Genomic DNA, 12,583 nt, shown 5'->3' with positions numbered 1-12,583 from the left:
TAAATAAAATTGAGTTAATGACTTATTTTTCTCTTTAGAAAATAAGTTTGGGAAAAATATTGAAATGTGTGTGCACTGTCACATGTGAAATATGTACTTGGTTTCCTCTTCCTCTCGATAAAGATCAAGATCAATAGCATTTTTTAAAAAGTCATTGTATTATAGGAAGTTCTATCGGTAATGGTATATATCTAACATTGTTAACAACATACACACAGTTCCAGACTGCTGCCTGTCTCTCTATGTATACCTAATAAACACACACGCATGCACGCACACATGCGCACACACAACGACTTCCTACACACTGAATAAGACTTTCATATACATCAAAAATACTTAGCTGTGTTTCGTAAGTGCTGGTGAATAGACGTCAAAATGATTTATATCACTTGTTTTGTCTATTAATCTCTTCTAAGAGCCGAGGAAATGTTTTATTGTTGTTATTGTTTATTTCTTTTATTTATTTTCGTGCAAGGAACCATTGGTTAAGATGTCCCCTTTCCAAATAAAAAAGATTAACTTTCACTCCAAGGCCACCAATCAGTGAATAGCCCAGTCAAAAAAGTGTCAAGAATCAATCAATGCATTCGTTGTCACAAGAATAAGAAGTTTTAGCAGCCAAATGCGCAAACAGGTAAGCAATAAGTTAGGATCCGGCTGGCATAGCAAATGCTGATGAATCGATTACCTTTGAGTCACCATACAGTAAACTAGAGTTAGGATGTGTAGTAATTAAATTAAGAAGACTTCAGTAGCTGGGGAAAAAAATTAGCAATTATCTGGTGCTGAGGAGCTGGAGAAGAGTAAGGAGTAAGGGAGATAGATATCAGATATCCGTCATCTGAGTTAGCTCTCCTGGTTCCAGCTGCTGGGTAGCATTCAGTTTTTTGGCATGGGTCTACAGTGGGAGCTAACTGGAAATATTCTGGGTAACTAGAATAAAGTTTCTATGGGAAGAAATAATGTATTCTTCATAGTCATATGCATAAAAAGGCTATATAGTTACAAATGAATAAATTCTGTTATAAATATTTCTTAACTGTAGATTTGTTTGGGCAAGATACCATATCATGCCTTCAGTAGAGTAAATAAATATGTGTCTTCTGTTAATAGTGAATATTTTCTAATGCTTGTATTTTTTTTTAATTTTCCCCAAAGTTGCAACAAAATAGAGTCTCTAAATATAAGAGCGGAAATATGTTGATTAGGCATTTAGAAAAATGTGAGCTGTTGTCAATGACCTGTCTTCCCCTGGAAAAGATTACAGATTAAAAATGCTGTTGAATTTTAAGTATTTTATTAAGGCAGTATATCATATAACTTAAAGTTAGCAATAGTATTTAAGTCCGGACATGAACATTAAAGAATAAAATCAGAAGCCCTTTGGATCTGTTTTTGGTAGCTTGTTCCCTATCGATATGAGAAGAATACCTCAAAATCCAAATGGACAAGGGGATTATTTGTATGCACACCCATGTAATTGTATATTAACTGCAACTAATTATAGTGTTTCTTCCTAAACATTGACTTTTAACATAGTAACTTCAGTGGAATTGTGTGAAGCAATGGAAAATTGTACAATTAGTCTTAACACTTCAAGATCTGTTAAAATTTAATTTGTCAGTGTAATAACACTTAAGCAACTATAAAAGAGAGTTTGTAACTAAAGCTAAAGGGACGTACTTCTTAATCTGATACCAGTCACTGGTGGCCAATTAAGTTGAATTTTTGTCTCTTAATAGGAGAAGGATTACTATGATATAGACACTCAATTGTATTTAGTGTGGGATTAAATTGTTCCTGGAGCTCTGTAAATAATTTAGAAGAGCCAATTCCCTGTACTAGACAATTATATTGATGGACCGAACTGTAAAATGAGTCATCAGACTCTTTCCACACACAAACTGAGATGTTCATTGAAGCTACAAAAATTCTCTTTAGAGTTCCACTATTGAGTCTAAATGAATAAAAATGCAACTTAATATTTTTGAAACATATTTCCAATGTGGTGATATTATAGCTCATAAGTTTTCCAAGAACATTTTCCCTTAGTAATTAACTGTAGCTAATAGGATACAAAACCAATTTCTTCAAAGGTAGTTATTAACTTCACTATATATGGCTATGAATTTATTCAATCTACTGAAAAATTATTTTTGCTTTTCAAGGTAAAGAGAAAAAAATAAGAGAACAGTAGTCTATGCTGTTTTATTTTCTACCCCAAAGTCTCCTTTCCCTTAGAGAAATGTTGACACTCAAACTAATACTTTCCCTGAGGGGTCAATGATGGCCCAAGTTTGGCATAAATCAGTCATTTGATCTTTTGCCATATAATTTTTATCTAGTATATGGGATGTGCACACATCTCATCTCTATATATCTCTCTAGTTTACCTATAGAGTTTTAAAAATATGTTGTAATACGGGATATATTTATGAACAAAATCTTAGACAATATCACTTACCTTTTCGAAGTCTCCATTTCCTCAGCTATAAAATACAGTAGATAATTTTCTCAAAGATTTAAAGCAATACATGTATGTAAAAAGGGATTTGTAGAATGTAATTGCTCTCAAGAAAAATAGGCATTTATTGGAATGGATGCTACGATAGCTTTCTTCTAGCATATTTTTCCATCCTCCAAGAAAAAAAAAGTAAACAAATATTTCAATAACAGTGCCCATCAAAGTTTAAGTTTTTAGCCCTGAGGACAGGTTAAAGGAAAGGTCTGTTTCAAAATGGCTGCTACTGTAAAGGTTTGCAAGGTTTACAGTATCATTTTAATGACTTGCTCATTCCAGTTTTATTTCAGCCGAGGTTTCTCAGCAAATAAAGGCTTGTCATTCACCTTTCCTTTGTTCAGCATGTCCATCATGTAGGAAGCTAGCTAGCTCAGTACTAATAAAAATATGGTGGACTTTGAAATTAGAAATGAATTCTACAGCAATATGAAATATCCTGAGACCAGTGATAACTATAAATCCATACATTATGAAAGTCTTGATAGATTCATAAATATTGATCACAACAGACTTTGGTGGTAAACATACACAAAGAGTATTATTCTATCTTTTTAAAAAAAATTCTGTAGTTGAGAAATAGAAAACAAAAACCTTGTTTTATACTGAACCCAATGATTGAGCTCTTGTTATATTTCTAGCTTTTACCTACAAATCACCTTTTGATAATAAGTGTCTATGTACACAGCTTTTGATAATAAGTGTCTATGTACACACTGCACACACACACAAATATATTTTTTCTGATATATTATTAATAGAGAATTTTAAGGTATCAATGTATTATTTAGGATGAGGTACATATAATTTAATAGCAAAAATTACAGGATAATTTTTAATCGATTATCAAAGTGATAATATTAACATTGATAGAACTACAATCATGCCACTAGTGTGCACAGTCTGAAGAAATGAATTATAGTTCAGTCACAACAAAGGCCTCAGATTATCCCATGGGAAGCTTTGAAGCTGGGATAGCTCCTCAAGCTACTCTGCCCCTAGAGATGTGACCTTGAGTGAGGTGGTTCTCTTTAGCTGAGGGCAATTACTGGAGATGGAGCCACCAGCCACTGTCACGCCCTCCAGCTGGAGGGATGAGTACTGCAGTCCTGAATGGGAGTTCTGGATGGAACATCACTCTAACTACTGTAGTCTTTCGCTTGTGGAACTCAACTCTGTTTGCTTCATGCAGTACATTTTAGAAATAACTATATCAGCAAACAAGTTGATCTTATTCCCTGCGGGGGGAAAGGATGGATAATGGGATGAGCTACAACCCCCACCAGTATAGCTGCAACCAATCTTAAAGCTGGAACTGATACTCATTGTTGCCCTTCTCCTACGTTTTATGGATTCCTCTCACCCTAAGCTAGCATCTTGCTGATCTATGTGGCTGATCAGTGGGATGACTGTAACTCCTATCCCTTTGCAGGTCATAAAAACCATGTTAGTTTCATTTATAATCAAAATTGGGGAAGAGAGTACCGAGAGATGCTCTGGTAGATCACCTGGGTGCCAATCATAGTCTTCCTTGTTTCCCAGCGTCTCCTGATGACCTGTGTAACCCTTCTTGCTTTGCATGCTGGTATTTTGGCATAAGAAGCTGGAAATGCCCAGGCAGCAGCGATAGCACAATGTTCAATCATAGAAGCATTTCTCTTCTGAGAACTAGGACTCCTAAGTCTACAGAGCCTGGAGTTGCAGGAATAAGAAACACAGATTCACCAACTGGTCGCAGGGAGTGATGATAAGCAGGACCACACCTACTTCAACCTCTTGTATCCATTTACTCTACCTATTGGGGACATGACACCATATACTAGTCATTGATTTTGCGTATATACTGTACCCTAGACAAAGATACTCTATCCTTTTTTTTAAGGATATGATCTGTAATCTTTCCTTAATCTCACCTCCAAGAGACTATCCTTATGCTGTATCAAATCAGCAGCTTTTCAGTGGTTGCTACGTGATCGAATTACTGGATCCCATGGTCATATATTTATACCCACACCTCATTTGCTATGAAGTGAGTTAATCTTTTGCAGTGTTATGTAGGATCCCATGGTGGTGCCTCAGATCCTTTATGAGCTCTGAGAGAGTACTATGGGCTGAAAGTAGAAAAGGCGGAATACGTATATATTCCAATCAAGAGGAAGTTCTGCCCTTTCCAGATTGGAAGGAATCCAGTATAAACAACATGCTGCCAAGAGATGAGTTGTTCTCCTCAAGAAATAGTGTTTGATTGGTTGCTCAGCCATTGTCTCTGTTGCTAGTAGATCAGCTGTGTGGCGGTAGCACTAGCTGCTGGCGAGCAGCAGCAGCTGTGCTGAATCTGAGCCCATGCTGTTGGGCACTGCATAGGTTCCATCCCTGCTGCAGGAGCCTCTTCATTCATACACCTTTTGTGTCACCACTGGAGCCTGGCTGATTTCAACTGCCTGTGTTGTTCCATCTAATTGTTTGGCGCCTCTTTCAAGGAGGATATAATTAATTGTTTTGAAATGTTCTTTCCCTGACTGTTTTGTTTTCAGCTTGAAGTGAAAAGCTTCAGGTCACAAAAATAGGTTAGAAAAAGGAAAGTCTCTCTTTCGTATAAAGTATTTTCTCATAGGTCTTTAGCCTATAATCAGTCCATAAAGAACATAATAATTAGTTAATAAGCCTACATAACTAGTGTGTACTCTGCATAGCTGTCTTTGTTATCTTGTGTTGACAAATATCCACCAAGAATCTATAGATCTATAGATGATCTTAATTTTCCCTGACAATATTGACAAAACATGTTTCTTTATTTAGATGGTATCTGAGTTTGATATATTATAAACATAAGAAAATTCACCTAAAATAAAAAATAACCCATCCTTACAATAAACACACATCATTATAACGTAAGAAAAGTCAAATAGGAAAGCCAGTTTCTCATATTTCCTTATATTTTTTCCGTGCCATTTCCTATTTAAAGATCTTCCTGATAATCCGATAAAATATTCTTTAGTTCTGAAATATGTCAACTGAGTATATGTATATGAAAATGTACAGAAATAGGATAAACTATTTTGAATAGAGAAGAATGATTCTCTAAATGATTTTCTCCTAAGAATATGGCAATTATTCAGAAGAAGAAAGAAATAAAAATGCAACATAGCTTATCTTATATCCTTCTCTTGCCTTGTCATCTTGCTTTCAGGAACAGAAAGAGGCATGAGATAACAGAATCAGTGGCCCAGGCATAAGCCTTTGGATCTCATGATTCCAAGTCCAGTTTCTGACATACAGATCACCCGCTTTCTTTTCATGTGTGAGCCTCAGTTCTCATTACTTATTATGAGCCTTTGAGCCCAATTCTGATCAGATGTTTTAGGTCTTTAACACACCAGCCTAGAAGTGGTAACCATGCCCGTGGGTAAATTCAACTGAGCGAAGTGGTAAATACCTTTTACTTTCCATATCAAGAACAATAACAATGATAAAACCTCATACCAAGTAGTTAGTTGCACATAAAGCAGTATCCTAGAAGAGGATAATTTCTGAATGCAGATGCTGCGTGGTTACTCAAGCTGCTAGTCTAATAAGGAAGTTTGGAACAGAACAAATCATTCCCATAAGTCCCAGGAGTATGTAAATATAGAATAGGGAGGGAACACATGGAGGCTTAAGCAGATCTTCCTATGAAAGTCAGAGGAATTTATCACTGAGGATGTGACATCTGAGCAGAGATGGACTTCAAAGTATGAATATGATTTTGCTAAGCTGTCCAGAAGGGCAAAGAAATGGCTGGTAGGGGAAATGTTACACCCAAAGCCTAGGAAAACAGCACAGAAGCAGAAGTATATGTTCAGAGAAGTATGTGTGGTTCAGGAAGACAGAAGAGAGATGCAGGAGCTGGATCACAGAATATCTTTTAGAGTGTGCAAAGAAAATTGGACTTTTTGTCTAGGCTATGTGAGATCTCAATGGCTCTTTTATAAAAGATAGATGTGTTCCTATTGGTGATTTTAAAAGATAAGTCTGAAAGCAGTGTAGATGATAGCTGGGTTTACAGTAGCAGGATAAGGGACTGAAAATAGCAAAACTAATTGGCAAGATGTATCAGCAATAGGCTGGAAAGAGAATAAGGCCATCTACCACAGTACATAGATTAGAGCAGGTAGGTGAGAAGGTCTTCAAAATGTGGAGATTGCCGTTATGTAAAGATGGGTGAAAGACCTGGGATGATTCCTAGATTATTGAGTTAACTGAATAGACGGTAAAGCCATTACTTTCAAAAGGTAGAAGACCAGGAAAAATTATAAAAGTGCATCTTAACATAAAGAACCTGGCTTGTGAGCTCATGGAGGGTTTCTGGCCTTTGCATTTCAAGAGTTTAGTAAAAGGTCTAACAGAGACCGATTCGAACAACTCATTCGAAGGCCTGAAACCTGAAAGGCGAGTACTTTGTTTTACAAGTTAATTGATAATGCTGAGTGTAAACTATGATATAGTAAAAGATGAAGCAAAGGAGGTAAATATTTAAAAGATCCCACAACATATAAGTGAATAATTTATCATTAATAACATTAATAGTCTGAAAAGCAATGTTCTGTTGTGTGTATTTGATAAATCAGAGACGGAAGGATGGATGCAGAATATTTTGCAGTATTTCCAGAGGGAAATAATTATGGTCTGAACTGAGTGCAACTCTGTTTATGGAGAGAAAGATAAATTCAAACAATAATATGGAAGAAGAAATGGCTAATAGTTTGCATTTGAATTGAAAAGGAGCTTTTGATACTGACTGGGAATCCTGTAAATTATTGGCATCTCGGATGGTAATGAAAAGCTTAAGGGAGAAGATGACAGGGCCTTATTATTCATCCTAAGTTCCTTGATAATATAAGTGAATCGTTCTGTTACTGCTGAGATGATTCCTCCTTGCTGGACATATTTTACCCAGCTCTGAGGAAGGGACTCATTGTACTGCCATCTTGGAATAATGAGTTAAAGGGTTTTGCATTAACATAAGATAACCACCAAGTACTGTCACTGCCAGGACCAGAACATGCGATTTGATTAGCCCATAACTATCAGAAAGGTAAAAGTGGTCACTTTTTTTTTCTTCTCTCTCCTTTTTGTCTCTCCTTCTTTCTGTGGCAGACACAGATTAGAACCGAGAAATAAATTAGAAGTAGAAGGACTAACTTTGGCTCTTTGCTACCTAGAAAAATAATCTATTTAATTTACCCTGGCTATCTTGCCGCAGTGTTAAATATAGACTAAATAATTTAATATGAGTTTACGTAATGAGTTCACAAACACATTTTGCAGAGTATGCTTGCTTTGGTAGGTAAACATCTGCTTACTGTCTATGGCTCAAATAGCACACCTATATGTGGACTCATTTTGATGTGATGAACAGATTGTCTTTAAAAATGCTAAGAATTCTAGTCTGTGATCATTTTACCACCCCAATATTTTAAAAACCTGGAATGATAAACAAAACAAAATAAAACAATGATTTAGAATCTCCAGCTGTCTCCTAGGAAAGCAGTCTCTGTAGGGTAGGAATGCTAATACCTTATCTTTGAGTGACAGGATTAAAAAGAAAGACCTCCACTTTCTCTTTTCCCTTGTCCAAGAAAGTCCTATCCACCTTATTTAAACATTAATTATTTAGCTTGAACCGTATGCAGCTAATTTTCAGAGTAAAATTCCGTGCAAGTTTGCCGATGAATCAATCCAGAGAGGTTTGTCTCCTCGGCAGGCCCCACCTTCCCTATCCCTGATGGCCACATTTGATATAATTGTAACTGGTGACTGGATGGTAACAATAGTGTCAGCCAATCATTCCAGGAATGGCTACTAAGATTTGTAATTATAATGTCCTTTATTCCAATTTAAATTCAACAATGTCTTCACATTACTATTCTCTCTCTTGAAACATGGAAATTTGGGGGTTGGGGGTGTTGAGAATGGTTAAGAGACAGGGTTTTACCTTCATGAAATCTGTGCTTTCTCACAGTCAATTCCATTTCTCTAAGGCACCGTAGAGAGTGAGGTCAGCTATCAGGAATGGTAATTTACAATCTAAGAGTGCTTAATGTAAAATCTGTCCTTGTCAAAGGAGAAGCTTTGGTCCCCATGCAGCAGTAATGGGAATTTTATTTCAGCATAAGATTCATTGGGGGCTTTCAATTGTATTCTTTAAACTACCCTATCCTTATCAATTTATGCAATGTACAGGTCTTACGGGTCTTTAACTTCGTTCAACTTTTAAAATAGAAAGCCCTAAATGTAGTAATTAGTCTCATCCACATCTAACAATATGTAAACTAACCTCTTAAACTGGCTCCAAACATAACAACAATTGTTCCACAGGTATGACTGAATTTAGCTTTATTATCCATTTTCCCTGGTGATTAAAATGTAACTCTCCAAAGAGACCTTTTTCCCTAACAGACTTTCTCTTTCACTGTACCCATTTAATATTCTAACATTACTTTCCTTAATTTCCACTTTGAAATACAACAGAGCTTTGCCTAACACGGCTTTAAAAAAATCATGGTTGAGGAATATAATAATTTAGAGGAAAAACTGGATCAGGTAGCCAATAATTAAAATAAAAATATGAGTTTTATAACTGTTTTTGTTCACTAAGAAATCACTGCAGCATGCTAAATAAAGGCAATATTAATGCCATTGTGAATTAGTAATAATGGATATTTTGCTTTAACTCTATCAGCCCTTGTTTGTTAAAAACCTTTATGGATGTCTCACCCTTGTAGTTTTTATGTGATAGGTATAAAAATGTTTGTTTTGCTTCAGAAAATGCATATCCCAACTTTATTGTCACTGGTTTCTGGTCTGGGATTAGTTAACTAGCAATATCTGGCTTCTTTGTCCTGCCTCACTGAGTCTCCATTCTCTTTTTCCTAATTTATCCTATTCGTATCTGCTTTGTGGATCCCTAAATTCTACACATCACTGGACTGTACAACTACCTACCCCTGTAACACTGGACCACTCCTTCCTATATAACAGATTCTGCTTGAGAGCAAATCTAAGATCCTTTTCACCTTTACTTTTTCTTTAATTAACCTCTCCAAGGCATCATTGATAAAAACAAAAACAAAACAAAACCCATCATCATCATCACATTTGATTTCCTCTGCTATGTTTTCACACATATCCTATCCTCAGGCCTAAGTTCCTTTATGTTTTCCAATTATCCTAAATAGGAGTGACAGTTAGTGTTCTGGAGAGAGCAGTGGAGAAGATATACATGTAGAATTTTATATATTATTAACTCAAGTGATGTCAGATAACTGAGTCAAGTTGGTAAATACTTGATTTCTGATTCGTGAAACCCTCAATGCCTGAAGCATAGCACAGGTGTGGTTTGGATGACATGAGCACTGATTCTATTTGGGGTCACCTTTTCCTGATGTTTACAATACTTTCAAGAATACTAGAACCTAAGGCATTTATAAGACCCCCTTTTTTGCTGACTATGTTAGATTCATCCATGGAACATTTTGCATTCTGAAATGATTACTGACTCAAATTTCTTATACATAACTAGCAAGATTCTTTGTACAGTAGTTTTTAGAACAACCACGTTTTAACTTTCTTTGCATTTCAAAATAAATTTTAATACATATACCAAGAATGTATAATAATATGCTGCTATTTAGAGAGAATCTTGTGTAAAATCTAGCTTTTTGTTCATATGTACATAGAGATGTTAAAAATTTTGGAGTAATCCTGTCAGTAGACAGATTGTCCACTATGTTTCCAAATCTTTGAGGCTTTGCGGGGGCGGGGAGAGGGGAGTGAATGGCTCTAGTGACAGAAGCAGAAATTATTGTGTACAGTGTTTTTCAGTGGCAGAGGCATCTGCATATCAAAGGGTGAACATGAATGTGGTGGATATTCTGTTCAGTCAGCCTGGAACAACATTTTTCAGGATTTCCTTCCTTCATGGTGCTAGCTTAGTGTGACCTAAAGAAAAATTCCGTATAAGACTTGGCAAGTGGATGTAAAGGAGTAGCCATACTTCTTTACATCTTGGGGGTTGTTGCAGGACACAAGTTGCTACTCATCTGCTGACTCAACTGTTGGCACAAGATGGTAGCCCGGCCAATAGTACCTCCTGGTCCCCTTGAATCTCTCCTTCAGTTTCTCCATCTCATGGGCTAGGTGTGTGTTGAGGTCTGTAATTGAGACGGTGAGAAGTTGACATAGATTCCAGCCTGTCCTCGTGGGTTCTATCTAAGCTTTGTAGATTTCATCTTGTTTTTCACTTTCTGCAGTTCACATCCATCATTCCTTCCCAACTCCTACCCCTGATTTCAGGCTTAGTGACCAGATTTAGAAAGAATAGCCTTACATAAACCGTACAACCATTGCTCACAACTGCAATTTTATTTTTATTATTATTATTGTTGTTGTTATTATTATTATTATTATTACAACTATAATTTTAAATCCTGTAATCAATTTTGCCTCTTCCTCCACCCCATGATGCTAATGCTCACATCAAACCCTGACTGATATAAGGGAGAAATGGTAGAGGCAGTAAAAATGGCCAAGTAGTTTTGGAAATGGATTAAGAACTACTGAAGATGCTTTTGCCCATTTCTAAGACATACCCTAACAATATTTACTTTTGAAAAAATTAGTCTACAGTCGTGTCACCCTGAACATACCCGATCTCATCTGATCTTGGAAGGTAAGCAGAGTCGGGCCTGGTTAGTACTTGGATGGGAGATCCCTTAGGAATACCAGGTGTTGTAGGCATAATAAAAACAAAATTAAAAACTCTAAAAATTCTCATTTACTAAAGTTATAAGCCCTAAATTGTGAGTTTGAATATACAGGGGTCCCAGAAGGAAATGAAGAATGTACTTAATTCAGAAAAGATTTAATAAAGGAACAATTAACAAAAGTATAGGCAGAATGTCTGAAAAACACATAAGATAGAACAGTACTGAGGGTTGTTAATAGTGGAGCTGTCATCATCCTTTGGCTCAAAGGGGAGATTTTTGCAGAGCAATTACTAGAATTGGAAAAACAGAGATTCTTACAAGGATACTTTGGAAAATGTTGTAAGTTGTCTTAGAGGGAAGCAGCTAGCCTAAGAGAAACCTGAGTGGAGACAGGTAGGATTGGTACCTCAGATCCACACTCCTTATTCAGATTCCTGTCATTGCTCAACAATGGGTGTACTCAAAGAAAGCCAAAGGTAAAGGAAGCCTCTTAATATAACCTGAGATATTTGAGAGGGCAGCTATTCAGAGACAGGATGGAGAAGAGTGCAGCCTGCATCTGCATGAAAAGAAAACACATCCAGCACAGGTTCTTAACTAATTTTCACGAGCTTTTTCTTTTTATTTGAGATTTGAGAAAGGAAGAATAGACAGGAAGTCACAGATACACAGAATAGTGCCCTGACCCTCTGAAGATGTACACATCCTAATCCTTACATTCTTTGAATATATTATGTTACCTTGCAAAGGGGACTTAAGGCTGATAATAAGTTGATCTTAACATAGGGAGATTATCCTGGATTCTCTAAGCGGGCCCAGTATAATTACAAAAGTCCTTAAAAGTAGAAAAGGGAGGCAGAAGAAAAGGTCAGAGTGACCTGATATGAGAAAGTCTTGACTCGTAATTCCTCGCTTTGAAGATGGAAGAAAAGTCCCACAAGCCAAGAAATGTGGGTGAACCACCTCTACAAGCTGAAGAGAGAGAGATGGATTCATCTTTTGAGTTTCCAGAGAGCAACACGGTCCTGCCAATGCCCTGATATAACACAGTGAGAGCCAAGATGGCTTTCTAGCCTCCAGAACTATAAAATGACAAATATGTGTTGTTTTAAGTGACTCAATTTGTGGTAATATGCTACAGCAACAGCAGAACAAGAAATCATTTGAATTCAATTTCTGCAATTAATTTTGCCTCTAAATTCTGATCACCTTGGGTAATCCCTATAGAAGTTGTACAACATTGAGCAAATAGTGATTTTATGTTAATATGTAGGCGTTCCTTGCTGCCAAAGAACTCTGTCTTGATATTTCATAA

At 36.4% G+C, this 12,583-nt stretch overlaps 1 protein-coding gene and 1 pseudogene across 1 annotated transcript in view; both read left to right on the top strand.

The window, feature by feature from the left end:
• The window catches only part of DCC (DCC netrin 1 receptor), a 538,543-nt gene that overhangs the window by 154,064 nt on the left and 371,896 nt on the right, over window positions 1-12,583 (top strand). The gene's annotated exons all lie outside the window — the stretch shown is intronic.
• LOC111741368 lies at window positions 11,181-11,299 on the top strand (annotated as a pseudogene).

Source organism: Pteropus vampyrus, unplaced genomic scaffold, assembly GCF_000151845.1.
Source record: "Pteropus vampyrus isolate Shadow unplaced genomic scaffold, Pvam_2.0 Scaffold3, whole genome shotgun sequence".
NCBI lineage: Eukaryota > Metazoa > Chordata > Mammalia > Chiroptera > Pteropodidae > Pteropus > Pteropus vampyrus.
Note: the sequence above shows the minus strand (reverse complement) of the source record. Positions and strands in the feature narration are given on the sequence as shown.